This window comes from Monodelphis domestica, chromosome 2 (genome assembly GCF_027887165.1).
Source record: "Monodelphis domestica isolate mMonDom1 chromosome 2, mMonDom1.pri, whole genome shotgun sequence".
Taxonomy (NCBI): Eukaryota; Metazoa; Chordata; class Mammalia; order Didelphimorphia; family Didelphidae; genus Monodelphis; species Monodelphis domestica.
In genome coordinates this window covers 260,803,063-260,817,985 of record NC_077228.1, presented here as the reverse complement: position 1 = coordinate 260,817,985, position 14,923 = coordinate 260,803,063, and positions in this window count along the sequence as shown.

The window sequence follows — 14,923 nt, the reverse complement described above, 5'->3', positions numbered from 1 at the left end:
GTACTGCTTTGGCTGCATCCCATAGGTTTTGAAAGGATGTCTCACCATTGCCACTTTCTTCAATGAAGTTATTTGATTGTTTCTACGATTTGTTCTTTAACTAGCCGGTTTTGGAGAATCATATTGTTTAATTTCCAATTAATTTTTGATTTATCTCTCCATGTACTCTTACTAATTATTATTTTCATTGCATTGTGGTCTGAGAAGGTTGCATTTATTATTTCTGCCCCTTTGCACTTGTTTGCAATGTTTTTGTGCCCTAGTACATGGTCAATTTTTGTGAATGTACCATGTGCTGCTGAAAAGAAGGTGTATTCCTTTTTGTCCTTATTTATTTTTCTCCACATGTCTACTAACTCTAATTTTTCTAAGATTTCATTCACTTCTCTTACCTCTTTCTTATTTATTTTTTGGTTTGATTTATCTAGTTCACATAGAGGAAAGTTCAGATCTCCCACTAGTATAGTTTTTCTATCTATTTCATCCTTGAGCTCCTCTAGTTTCTCCTTTAGAAATTTGGATGCTATGCCATTTGGTGCATACATATTGAGTACAGATATTTCCTCATTGTCTATACTGCCTTTTATCAGGATGTAGTTACCTTCCCTATCTCTTTTAACTAGATTTATTTTTACTTTGGCTTTGTCAGATATCATGATTGTGACTCCTGCCTTCTTTTTATCAGTTGATACCCAATAGATTTGGCTCCATCCTCTTACTTTCACCCTATGCGTATCTACCTTCCTCATGTGTGTTTCTTGCAGACAGCATATGGTAGGGTTTGGGATTCTAATCCACTCTGCTATTCGCTTGCATTTTATGGGTGAGTTCATTCCATTCACATTCAGTGTTATGATTACTAGCTGTGTATTTCCCAGCATTTTGATTTCTACTCCTGGTCCTGCCTTTTCTTCTTTCACTATTTCCTTCTACACCAGTGTTTGTTTATAATCAGTCCCCCTAGTTCCCACCCTTATTTTACTTCCCTTTCTACCCCCCTCCCTTCTTATCCCCCCCTTATTTTCCCCTGTAGTCTTTTTAAAATTCTCCCCCACCCTCTCCTTCCCTTGTACTGCTTCCCTCTCCACCAGTCCATTTTTTACCCTTCTACTCCCCTATAGGGCACAAATCTATTCTCTGCCCCACTGGATTGGATTATTCTTCCCTCTTTGGGTCAGTTTCAAAGCACGTAAGAGTTAAGTATTTCCTATCTCCAACCTCTTTACCCTTCCAGTGTATCGATGTTCTCCCCACTCCCGCCATGAGCTTCTTTGTGACATATCAATTTACCCCCATTTGTTTCTTTTCCCATTTCTTTTAGTATTAGCCTCTTTTTTTAGTTCTGGTTGTGTGTGTGTGTGTGTGTGTGTGTGTGTGTATACTATTTTCATCCTATACAGTTTGTCACTGTTTCCTCTAAGTGTAATTCTTCTAGCTGCCCAGGTGGTAGCAACAGTTTTTAAGAGTTACCAATGTAAGAGTTAAAATGGTTGAGGCCATAAACTATAGTGATTAAAATAGTGGAAGACATAAATTGTGGCAGATATAAGAGTGGATTGTTAAATTGTGACCGCAGAAAATATGGTTTTGAGACAGTGTCTTATTTTAAATCGAATATAAGGTGGTCGCCAGGGAAATATTCCCAATTATGAAATATGCCCGTCAACTGGGTTTTATAGAGATTTTAATTAATTAATACAAATTAAGGAATTAATGAAAGTGAGAGAGAATAAGAGAGGAATAAGTATGAAGGGCCTTAGCCGAAAGGTCTAGACCTGAGTCTTAAGAGAGAGATCAGTCAGTCTTAAATCACTCACCACAAGATCTGTCCAAGTAAGGGATTCTAGTGACACCAGGCCAGCTCCATCTCAGCTGAGTCCATCAGCTCAATGCCTGAATCTGAATCTGAACTCACCATCTGAATGAATCTGAGCTCCTATTTAAAGGGAATTTTCTCCTATGTCTCCTCCCCTAAGTTCTCCCATCTACCAATCACAGTAGACATTTTTCAAAGGACAGACCATTCTTAGTTCACACCTAAGAAGGCTTTTCTTTCGAGTAATTCACACCTGAGTAGACTAGAATCTCTGAGTATGTTCCCATCTCTTTGCTCCTTGTAAGTTCACAAGTTGCCTGACCTTTATAGGTACTTAGCTTAAGAACTTTTTGCCTTATTATAAGTATAGGTTTATGTATCTTTCATTGTTCAGAAAAGAGTTTACAACTTTATCTTCCCCTAGGGCAGATTTAAGTAGGGGTGGAGTAGAGGTCTCACATTCCTGATCTAAGTAGAGTTCTCACATTCCTGATCTAAGTACCTTCACTGCCCAAATGGGGAATGGTCCCAATGGGGAATGGTCTTAACCCAACCTTATGAAGTAGGGTCTGGGAAATTTTTTAAGGTTTACAATCCTAACCTTATGAAGTCAGGTCTGAGAATTTTTAAGGTTCACACCAATGACCTATTTTCTTATAGGGATACATATTTTAACTTATTGAGTCTCTTAAAATTTTTTTGTTGTTGTTATTTTGTTTTGTTTTTCTTTTACCCCTCTTTTTTAATTACCTTTTGATGATTCTCTTGAGTTCTGTGCTTGGACATCAAATTTTCTGTTCAGGTCTGGTCTTTTCTTTATGAATGCTTGGAATTCTATTGTGTTGAATGACCATACTTTCCCCTGTAAGAATATAGTCAGTTTTGCTGGGTAGTTGATTCTTGGTTGTAATCCTAGTTCCCTTGCTTTCTGGAATATCATATTCCATGGCTTTTGGTCCTTCAGTATGGATGCAGCCAGATCCTGAGTTATCTTCACTGTGTTTCCATGATATCTGAATGGCTTCTTCTTGGCAGCTTGTAATATCTTTTCTTTGGTCTGATAGTTTTTGAGTTTGGCTATAACATTCCTGGGTGTTGTCAGTTGGGGATTAAATACAGGAGGTGATCTGTGGATTCTTTCAATCTCCACTTTTCCCTCTTGTTCTAGGATATCAGGGCAGTTTTCTTGAATAATTTCCTGTAGTATTAAATCCAGGCTTTTTCTTTTGTCATAGTTTTCTGGTAAACCAATGATTCTTAAATTGTCTCTTCTCGAACGATTTTCTAAATTGTCTGTTTTGTGAATGAGATGCTTCATATTTTCCTAAATTTTTTCATTCTTTTCATTTTGTTTTATAGTGTCCTGCTGCCTTGTGAGGTCACTTAATTCCAGTTCTTGTATTCTGGTTCTTAAAGACTGGATTTCATCCCTGGATTTTTGGTCATCCTTTTCCTTCTGGACTGATTTTCTTTGGAGGTCATCTTTCATCCTCTTTACCTCGTCTTTCATCTCCTTTTTCTCATCTTTCATCTTCTTCACCTCATATTTCATCTCCTTTGCCTCATTTTCCAGCTGGTTGATTTTGGCTTTCAAGATACTATTTTCTCATTTTAGTTCAAGTGCCTCTGTTTCCAGATGACTTATCTTTATTTTTAAGTTCTTTTCCCAATTGTCTTCAGCCTCTCTTAATTGTGTTTTGAGTTCTTCCACAGCCTGTATCCAATTAGCTGGGATTTCTGATTTATTGTTTGCTGGTCTCTCCCCCTCTGTTCCATTTGCTGAGTAGAAGCTATTGTAGTTTCTTTCTTCTTTTTCTGTTGTTTGCTCAAATTCACCCCTTCTTTACTCCCAGTATTTGTCTATGCTCTTGCTCCTCTCGTTTTTTTTTTTTGGTTTGGGGGCTTTTGTCAGTCTCCCCTCTTGGAGCTTTAACAGGAGATCTCTTGGTGTAGTCTCTGGTGGAGGTTTGTTGGGGTTTGAGCTTCCCTATCCTCTGGAGGCTTTTGATTGGATTAAGTCCAGCAGTCAATGAGGATGGGTGTGGTGCCTTGGCTTCCCTGAGTTCTGGAGACTTTTGATGGGATTAAGTTCAGCTTAGTTGGGCTGGGTGTGCTCTGAGTCCAAAACTTCCTGGAAGGCTGGAGCAAATATGGAGGATCTCCACAGCTCTGGCCAGGCTGCCAGGTATATGCTCCCTCTCTATCTCCTTCCCTGCCATCTGTGTTGGATGCTCTCAACTTATCACAACCCTGGTTGCAATGTACGCCCTCCAGACTAGTACCTTTGCCCGCCCAGAAGTTCCCGCTCCCGCTGGAGTCTAGTAGTCTCAGTGCTCTGGATGGGAGGGGGGATGGGTCCTGGAACCTTCCTTCTGTCTTCCCCTTAAACCCGAGTATTCTCGGATTTCAGATTTTTGGGGGGAGTACCTTTTGAATTAAGTCCAGCAGGAGGGTTCCTTGGCTCTGTCTTGTTGTTAAGTTTGTTTTTCAGTCCCCTGGGAGCATTCAGTTTATGATCAGTTAGGAAGGGTATTCAGAGGTCTGAACTTCTGCTCCTTCTAGGTCTCCATCTTGACTCTGCCTCCAGGCATTTTTCTAAGATGACAGAATTAAACAATAGCTACAAAACATTTTCTCTCCAAAGCCTAGGGCACACTCTTCACAGATTCATAAATATCCATAAAAAAGAGTGGGCACAAGTTGAGAATACAATTTTTTTGTACCCCCTGCTTTTGAGGATTCCTTTCTCCATGTCAGAGGTACTTGCTCCTTTCTTCCCAGAGTCTCTCCCTCCAAGACCCCTCCCTGAAAACCTGAAAACACATGTGATCTCTACTGAACCAGAAAGAAGAATTCTCCTCTCCCAAGCACTCAACAAAGTGTAGCTCATGCAGGCACAAATCATCATATAATAATTTTTTCCACTAATTAAGGAGAATCTCATGCAAATGTATAGGTTTGAGCCTCAGGACACATTTGAATTTGCATTTATCTAATTAATATTTGGAGTATTTTTTATATGGCAGTTTGGATTTATTCCTTGGAAAATTACGTATTCATATCCATATTTATTGGGGAATGACTCTTGTTATATATTTCAATTAGTTCTTTACGTGTGTTGAATTTCAAAACTTCATCAGAGACACTAGCTATAAAGATTTCTCCACAAATTTAATGTTTCTTTTTATATCTAAGTCGCGTATCCTTTTGGAACTTATCATGGTATATACAGTGAGATATATTGGTGTAGAACTAATTTCTACCAGATTGCGTTCTAGTTTTCTGAGCAGTTTTTATTTAATAGTGATTCTGTATTCCAGTGAACTGATTATTTGGGTTTATTGAACACTATTCTACAATGTTTTCCACTGTATGTTAAGTACCTATCTATTCTACTGATTAGCTGCTCTGCACTTTAACCAATATTAAAGAGTTTTGATGATTACTGTTTCTCTTCCATTTGTTTTTTTCTCCTTCATTCTTTCCCTTTCAAGTACTTGACCTTTTGTTCCTCTAGATGAACTTTGTTCTAATTTTTGTTTCTGTTCAGCCATTTCAGTTGTGACTGCTTCTTCATGACCCCATTTGGGGTTTTCTTGGCAAAGATACTGGAATGGCTTGCTATTTCCTCCTCCAGATCATTTTTATAGATGAAGAAACTGAGTCAAACAGGGTAAAGTGACTTGCCTAGGATCATATAGCTAGTAAGTGTCTGAAAACAGATTTGAACTTGGGTCTTCCTGCCTCCCAACCTGACCCCCTTTTATTTTGAATAGAACTCTCTCTCTCTCTTTTTTAATCACTTCCAGCTGGTTTTGTTCAGGAGTTAACAGATTTTGTGTAGGCTTATTTTATATCTTGCTACTTTGCCAAAATCATTAACTATTTGAATTAATTTTTGGTTGACTCTCCAGGTGTCTCTAAATAGAACATAATGTAATTGGCAAAAACAATTGTTTTCTTTGCAAAATTAAATGGTGATAATGAATTTCTTCATTTTATCTCTGACATTACTGAAAAGACTTTAAATTTATCTCTGTTATTTATTGTGCCTTCCCTTGGTTTTAGATAATTCCACATAGCTTTCTTTTTTTTATTTATTTTTTTAAGGTTTCTTTAGTAGAAATGGATGTTGAATTTTGTCCAAAGTTTTTCTACATCTAGTAATCAATGTAATTTTTGTTTTAATATCATCTATTAAGTATATAGTTTTCCTAATACTGAACCAGTCCTATGTTAGTGATATATATCAACCTAGTCGTAGTGTATAATTTTTTTCTTTGTAGGTGAAGACTCTTTGCTAATATTTTACTTAAAATGTATTAAGAAGGACGTGGCAAAATTGAGACACTAATGAACTGCTCCAACTATTCTAAAAAAGGGCAATTTGGAAATATGCCCAAAGGATTATAAAACTGTGCATACCCTTTGATCCTGGAATACCACTAGTGGGTCTATATTCCAAAGAGATCATTAAAAAAGGGGGAAAGATCTACTTGTACAAAAACATTTATAGTAGCTCTTTTTGTAGTAGCAAAGAATTGGAAATTGAGGGGATGTCCATGGATGTGAAGCAAAGTATGCTATCTTTCACATCAGGGTATTTATAGTTTTATTTTGGTGTTTTGGTTATGTATAAGTGTGCTCTTACAACAATGACTAATATGGAAATGTGTTTTGCATGATAATAAAAATAAATAAGCAAAATAAAATGTATTCAAAATATTGGTCTAAAATTTTCTTTCTCTGTTTTGTCTCTTCATCACTTACACATGAAGGTCAAATTAGTTTCACAGAAAGAATTTGGCAGGACCCTTTCCTTTATTATTTTTGCAAGCAGTTTACATAATATTGAAAGCAATTATTCTTTCAGTGTTTGAAAGAACTTGCTTATATAAATCCATCTGGTGCTGGGATTATTTTTGAATAAAAATTACTTTTAAATTTCTTTTTCTGAGATTGAGTAATTTAAATTCTCTATTTCTTGTTTTGTGTTTTTTGTAATAATCAACTGATCATTTAAAGTTTCAATTTTAATAGTACATAATTGGCCAAAATAGTTATTTAAAAAGCCATTTACTTCATCATTTGCTGTGAATTTTCCTTTTTATATATTGATAGTCTAGTTTTCTGATTTCTTTTCTTAGTGCTTAGAAATATAAAATTTCCTCCAATAATTGCTTTAGCTATATTTCACAAATTTTAATAAGTTGTCACAATTTTTTGAATTTTCAATATTTCTTTGGTGAAATGATCCATTGATTCTCTACTTTGTGTTTGACTCACTACTTCTTTAGAATGAAGTTATTTAGTCTCTAATCAATGTTATTGCTTTCTTTAAAAACTCTTGAATGAATATAAGTTATTGCATTGTGATCAGTAAAGGAGGCCTCTATTATTAAATATTGTTATATAGTGGTTTATAAATAATATAATAATATAAATGTCCACATTTTCATTTAATTTGCCATTTCTCTGTGACCTCAGACAAAATCCATTTTTGTAAAAGCATATTTGATGCTAAGAAATTTATATTTTCTTTTGTGGTCACATCAAAAATTGCTATAAATCTTTTAACTGAATTTTTTCCAATATATTTTAATTCTATATTTCCTCTTTTTTTATATGTCTGTTAGATTTGTCCAACCCAGAGAGAAATACTGAAGATTTCTGCTATTGTTGTGTTACTATATATGCCCTTTTGCAATTTGTTTAATTTTTTTAAATTTAGAAACACGTTTAATATTTAAAATTTCCTCTTCTGATTACATTATGAATTTTTATTTTTTGCTTTTTCTAATAGCATGCTAGCAAATATTGCTTTGTTGGATTTACTTTATACATAAGTTTTGTTACAGCCTCTCATTTTTAGATAATGCATGTCTTTGCTTTCTTTTGTCTCTAGTAAGCAACAGAGCTTTTATTTTCTTATACAATCTGTCACTTTCATTTTATTGGATTTTTTAAACTCTTAAATCCATTTACTTTTAAAGTTATGAGAATTAGGGTTAGAAGTTGGCATTCTGATAAACCCAGATCCCCCTTCTCTCCACCTCCTCTCCCCCCAACACTTCATCTTGGCTTACTCAGATATATGCTACTCTACTAGATCAAAGAAAGGATCACCTCTGGATACCCCCACCCAACCTAGGAATGCATAGAGGAAACCCTAGAGCCCTTTGAGATACTGGAATAGACAAGCCAGTGCAGGTTGAGAGAGAAAAGCAGCTGACTGTAGAACCTTCAAAGCAATTCCCAAACTTCTGGCCTGAGCCCTACTGTGGCCAAGACTAGAAAAGCCTAGGGTTTCCTTGAGGTCAGGGTTTCAGGAGAGTGTCTTTGGATTATTCTGGATGATCAAGAGTAGCCCTCCTTGCCCAAGCTGGAGAGCACTATATCCTAATCTGAACCTTCCCCAAACTGCTCTGGAAGGAATAGACTCAGGATGCTCTAGGGCAGATCTAGCCCATGACTTTCAGAAACAGAACCTGAGGCTAAACCAGTCTCAACAGTTTGAATTCAACCTTAGATTAGCAGAATCCTCATTTGTGGTCAAAATGTTGGAACAGGATCCAACATGGCACCAGTGCTCTGAACCAAGCTTCAGAAGAAAAGTCCTAGGTAAAATATAGCCTCAGTAATCCCTGGAACCTGTGATGAGAACCCAACATGAGAATAACCCTTGAACTCAACAGCAGAGAAGGAGAATCATATGATAGGAAGGAATTCCCAGGGAGAGCTGTTAAATGTTATATGGTTGGACTGAATAGTTAATTGGTCACCAGGGATTTAATTTCTAAATCCCCAAAATGAATTACTAAAGTCAAATGGAATTTATGGTAGTTTATTTTACAATAAAGGAAAGCTTTTAGGAAGAGAGAAAAGGAAAGGGAGAGAGAGAGAGAGAGAGAGAGAGAGAGAGAGAGAGAGAGAGAGAGAGAGAGAGAGAGAGTGAGCATGAGCATTAGCGAGCTTGGGCTTCCTCTGACCCAGGTAGCATTCTAAGGCCCCAGCCAGGGGAAAGGAGTCTCAAGACAATGGGCCTTTCTGGGAAGCTCATACCTCCAGAAAGGGCAAGGAATAAAGTCAGCCTTTACACTCACTATGGTGTCAGTTCAATCAGCTGATTCTTTTATGAGTCTCAACTCCAGCAGGCTCCACTCCAAGTGTCTCTTTCAAACTCCCAGAAGACCAACCACCCAGCAACCTCTAGAAGACCAACAACTAACCTCCCTCATACCCTTGTCTCTTTCTTTTAAAGACCTTTTTTCTTTCACACTACCCCTAATTCCACACCTACCAATCACAGCTGAAGCTCTGCTCTAAGACTGCCCAGAAGGCAGTTGGTCAATTCTAATTTGTTACCCACTATCACACACATGGGTCACAGGCCTCCCACTTCATGATTAAGTGGGATATTTACACCCTTGATGATCAGATCTAACATGGGCAGATATTCCCACTCAACTTCAAGGACTGTGCTTACATTTCTGGGGATTAAATCAACAAATAGACAGGGGATTACAATTTCATCTTCACACTCAAGGAAGAACTAAGTACCTTCATTGTTACAATCAGGAGAAAAACAAATCCATTCTTCACAGAGCCAATACCAAAGCAGCCCCAGAGTCCCTTTAAGTAGGGGCCAAGTCTGGCCACTACACTCAACTAAGTGGACCCTAACCACACCATTCAGTTGTGGATCTTGACTTAAGCACAGGTTTCTCCCCCTCATAAGCAAACCAAGGGCATCTGTGAACAATATAAGGAAATACTTTGGTTTGAGAGACACCCAGGGAGTTCTCTAAGCCTTGAAGCAAATAGTGACTATATGGCAGGTCTAGTTAAAACCTCAATTAGAAAAAATATCTTGACCACAAGTACTGAAGTGATACCTGGAGAAAATGAAAGGAAATATCAAACAGAAAAGATAGAGAGGGGGCAGCTGGGTAGCTCAGTGGATTGAGAGCCAGGCTTAGAGATGGGAGGTCCTAGGTTCAAATTTGGCCTCAGACACTTACAGCTGTGTGACCCTGGGCAAGTCACTTGACCCCCATTGCCTACACCATACCACTCTTCTGCCTTGGAGCCAATACATAGTATTGACTCCAAGATGAAAGGTAAGGGTTTAAAAAAAAAAGAAAAGATAGAGAGTAGAAAATGTAAAGAAAACTGATGCCTTAGAACAGAAGGTAGGAAATCTCAGTCAAAAAAATTAATGCCTTGAAAATGAGCTAGATTAAAATAACTTCTCAATAATATAAAAATTATCAAAACAAAACAAAAAAAATTTAACCAAAAGAGGAAAATCTAAAAATGTAATATTAAAACAATTGACCTGGAAAACAGGTCAAGAAGAGACAAACTAAGAGGTATCAGACTCTCTAAATATCATAATCAGAAAAGAAGGTATAGATACCATATTTTGGAATATTAGAAATGAGAGCTGCCTAGAACTCTTAGCATTTGAAGGCAAAATGAAAATAGAATCCACTAGATACCTCTAGAAAAAAACACTAGAATGAAAATTCCCAAGAAGAACAGGACCAAAATGCAGAGTTTCTAGGTCAAAGAAAAAAAATACTCCAAACAATCAAAAAGAAAGAGTGGCTACCCAGAAGGCATTATAAGGATTCCACAAGACTTAGCTGTTGTCTCTCTAAATAAAGGGAGAAATTGGAATACAATATTCTAAAAGGCAAGAGATAAAACTTTATAGCCAATAAAAACCTATCTGGTAAAATTTAGTATAATACTGCAGGGGGAAAATAGAAAAGAGAATTTTCAAGTGTCACTGAGAAAATTACTAAAACTGAGTAGACATTTGGAAATGGAAATTCAGATGCTAAGAGAAATAGAGAAAGGCATGTATATTTGTATAATTGAAAGGGAACATGTAATTGTGTTTACATATTAATAGGGGGATAAGAAACAAATATTTTCTCTAATACTATAATATGATATAAGATATTATACCATGCAAATACAATGCAACAAAATATAGCAATTATACTATATATATTACATGTATAATATATAATGTGCAACATAATTGAAATAATGTAATTTTAAAAGACCAAAATAATGTATTTATATGACATATGTAATATGTATTACATTATATCTTAACATATTTAATATATAATACTAAAATAATTGTCATAAAAAAAGGTTAAAATTCCAGAGAGTCTATGAGTAGTCTTTTCTATTTTCTTAAAATGATCTTAGGAGAAGATAAAATGATGAGGGCAAAGGATTACATTGGAAAAGAAAGAAGGAAATAGGAGCAGAAAAACATTATTGTATAAAAAAAGGTGTATAAAATAAAGAATATATATAGTCATGGAGAAAGGAGTGGGGAGAATAAGCATCCAGTGAAGGCTATTTTCATCTGAACTGGAAAAAAGAAGATTGAGCACAAGGGCAGACACATGAATACATAAATACATGCACAATGTAGTATTTGAATTTCCTTTCCTTCACAAATGAAGATCTTCCTTTTTTGTAGCAAAATTGATTGTTATTGAAATTGTCAAATTTAACCACTAGGTGTCTTGGATTTTGAAACACAAGATATTTTGTTATTATTGCTTTCCCTAGACATCATCTGAGGATTCTTTTGATTTGAGTTTTGTTTTCTGTATTCAGAATAACGAGGCATTTTCTTATGTTATTTCTTACATTATAGTATTCAGATTTTTTGACTTGTTAAGTTCTGGAAGCCTATGATTCTTAGGTTGTATCTATATATATCAGCTTTATAATTTATAACTTTTGCTTGTGTGAAGATCATGTATGCCTTTACCATTATTGCTTTTTCTTTCTTTTTCCTTTATCTTTTCCAGTTTGTCCTTCACTTCAGAATATTTATATTCTTAATCTATTAAAAAAAAAGACTTGAATAGAGTTTTTCTATTATGCTAATTATTTCTGCAGTGCCAACATTAAATTTTGTCATTTGTTCCCTCCTGTTTTAGCTTAAGATTTTTACATCTTTTTTTCCTTTTATATATAGCATTTATTCATTTATAGTTAAACATATATCACCTTGCAGATCTAGGGTTCTTTTAAAAAAAATTTTAAATTAAAAATTTTTTTTTATTTTTTTTATTTTTTAATTTTTATTTGGTCATTTCCAAACATTATTCATTGGAAACAAAGATCATTTTCTGTTCTTCCCTGCCCCCTCCCACCACCTGTCCCATAGTCCACGCGCAATTCCATTGGGTATCACATGTGTTCTTGATTCAAACCCATTTCCATGTTGTTGGTATTTGCATTAGAGTGTTCATTTAGAGTCTCTCCTCAGTCATATCCCCTCCACCCCTGTATTCAAGCAATTGCTTTTCATCGGTGTTTTTACTCCCACAGTTTATCTTCTGCTTGTGGATAGTGTTTTTTAGATCCCTGCAGATTGTTCAGGGACATTGCATCGCCACTAATGGAGAAGTCCATTACCTTCGATTGTACCACAGTGTATCAGTCTCTATGTACAATGTTTTCCTGGTTCTGCTCCTTTCGCTTTGCATCACTTCCTGGAGGTTGTTCCAGTCTCCATGGAATTCCTTCACTTTATTATTCCTTTTAGCACAATAGTATTCCATCACCAACATATACCACAATTTGTTCAGCCATTCCCCAATTGAAGGGCATCCCCTCATTTTCCAATTTTTGGCCACCACAAAGAGCGCAGCTATGAATATTCTTGTACAAGTCTTTTTCCTTATTATCTCTTTGGGGTACAAGCCCAGCAGTGCTATGGCTGGATCAAAGGACAAACAATCTTTTATCGCCCTTTGGACATAGTTCCAAATTGCCCTCCAGAATGGTTGGATCAATTCACAACTCCACCAGCAATGAATTAATGTCCCAACTTTGCCACATCCCCTCCAGTATTCATTACTTTCCACTGCTGTTATGTTAGCCAATCTGCTAGGTGTGAGGTGATACCTCAGAGTTGTTTTTATTTGCATCTCTCTGATTATAAGAGATGTAGAACACTTCTTCATGTGCTTATTAATAGTTTTGATTTCTTTGGCTGAGAACTGCCTGTTCATGTCCCTTGCCCATTTATCAATTGGAGAATGGCTTGATTTTTTGTACAATTGATTTAGCTCTTTGTAAATTTGAGTAATTAAACCTTTGTCAGAGGTTTTTATGAAAATTGTTTCCCAATTTGTTGCTACCCTTCTGATTTTAGTTACATTGGTTTTGTTTGTACAAAACCTTTTTAATTTGATGTAGTCAAAATTATTTATTTTACATTTTGTGACTCTTTCTAAGTCTTGCTTGGTTTTAAAATCTTTCCCTTCCCAAAGGTCTGACATGTATACTATTCTGTGCTCATCTAATTTACTTATAGTTTCCTTCTTTATGTTCAAGTCATTCACCCGTTCTGAATTTATCTTGGTGTAGGGTGTGAGGTGTTGATCCAAACCTAATCTCTCCCACACTGTCTTCCAATTTTCCCAGAAGTTTTTATCAAATAATGGATTTTTGTCCCAAAAGCTGGGGTCTTTGGGTTTGTCATGAACTGTCTTGCTGAGATCATTTACGCCAAGTCTATTCCACTGATCCTCCTTTCTGTCTCTTAGCCAGTACCAAATTGTTTTGATAATTACCTTCCCTATCTCTTTTAACTAGATTTATTTTTACTTTGGCTTTGTCGGATATCATGATTGCGAGTCCTGCCTTCTTTTTGTCAGTTGATGCCCAATAGATTTGGCTCCACCCTCTTACTTTCACCCTATGTGTGTCTACCTTTCTCATATGTGTTTCTTGTAGACAGCATATGGTAGGGTTTTGGACTTTAATCCACTCTGCTATTCGCTTGCGTTTTATGGGTGAGTTCATTCCATTCACATTCAGAGTTATGATTACTAGCTGTGTATTTCCCAGCATTTTGATTTTTGCTCCTTTTCCTGCCTTTTCTTCTTTCACTATTTCCTTCTACACCAATGTTTGCTTTTGAACAGTCCCCCTTGTTCCCACCCTTATTTTACTTCCCTTTCTACCCCCCTCCCTATTTATCCCCCCCTTATTTTCCCTATAGTCTTTCTAAAATTAACCCCCCACTCCCTCCTTCTCTTGTACTGCTTCCCTCCCCACCAGACCATTTGTTACCCTTCTACTCCCCTATAGGGTGCAAATCTATTCTCTGCCCCCAATGGATTGGATTGTTTTTCCCTCTTTGAGTCACTTTCAAATCACGTAAAAGTTGAGTATTTCCTGTCTCCGACCTCTTTACCCTTCCAGTGTATTGATGTTCTCTCCCCTCCCACCATGAGCTTCTTTATGACATATAAATTTACCCCCATTTGTTTCTTTTCCCATTTCTTTTAATATTAACCTATTTTTAAGCTCTAGTTATATATATATATATGTATACTTATGCATATATATTTTTGCATGCATATATCTATATACCTATTTATGTCTTGTCCTTTCATCCTATACAATTTGTTGCTGTTCCCTCTAAGTATACTTCTTTTTGCTGCCCAGGTAATAACAACATTTTTTAAGAGTTACCAATGACCTCTTTTCTTATAGGGATACATATCATTTTAACTTACTGAGTCTCTTAAAAATTTTTTTTGTTTTTCTTTTTTCCCCTCTTTTTTAATTACCTTTTGATGATTCTCTTGAGTTCTGCGCTTGGACATCAAATTTTCTGTTCAGGTCTGGTCTTTTCTTTACAAATTCTTGGAATTCTTCTATTTTGTTGAATGATCATACTTTTTCCTATAAGAATATAGTCAGTTTTGCTGGGTAGTTGATTCTTGGTTGTAGACCTAGTTCCCTTGCTTCCTGGAATATCATATTCCATGCCTTTCTTTTTTTCAGTGTCGATGCAGTCAGATCCTGAGTTATCCTCACTGTGGTTCCTTGGTATCTGAATGACTTCTTCTTGGCAGCTTGTAATATCTTTTCTTTGGTCTGATAGTTCTTGAATTTGGCTATAACATTCCTGGGTGTTGTCAGTTGGGGATTAAGTACAGGAGGTGATCTGTGGATTCTATCAATCTCCACTTTTCCCTCTTGTTCAAGGATTTTGGGGCAGTTTTCTTTAATAATTTCCTGTAATATAATGTCCAGGCTTTTTCTTTT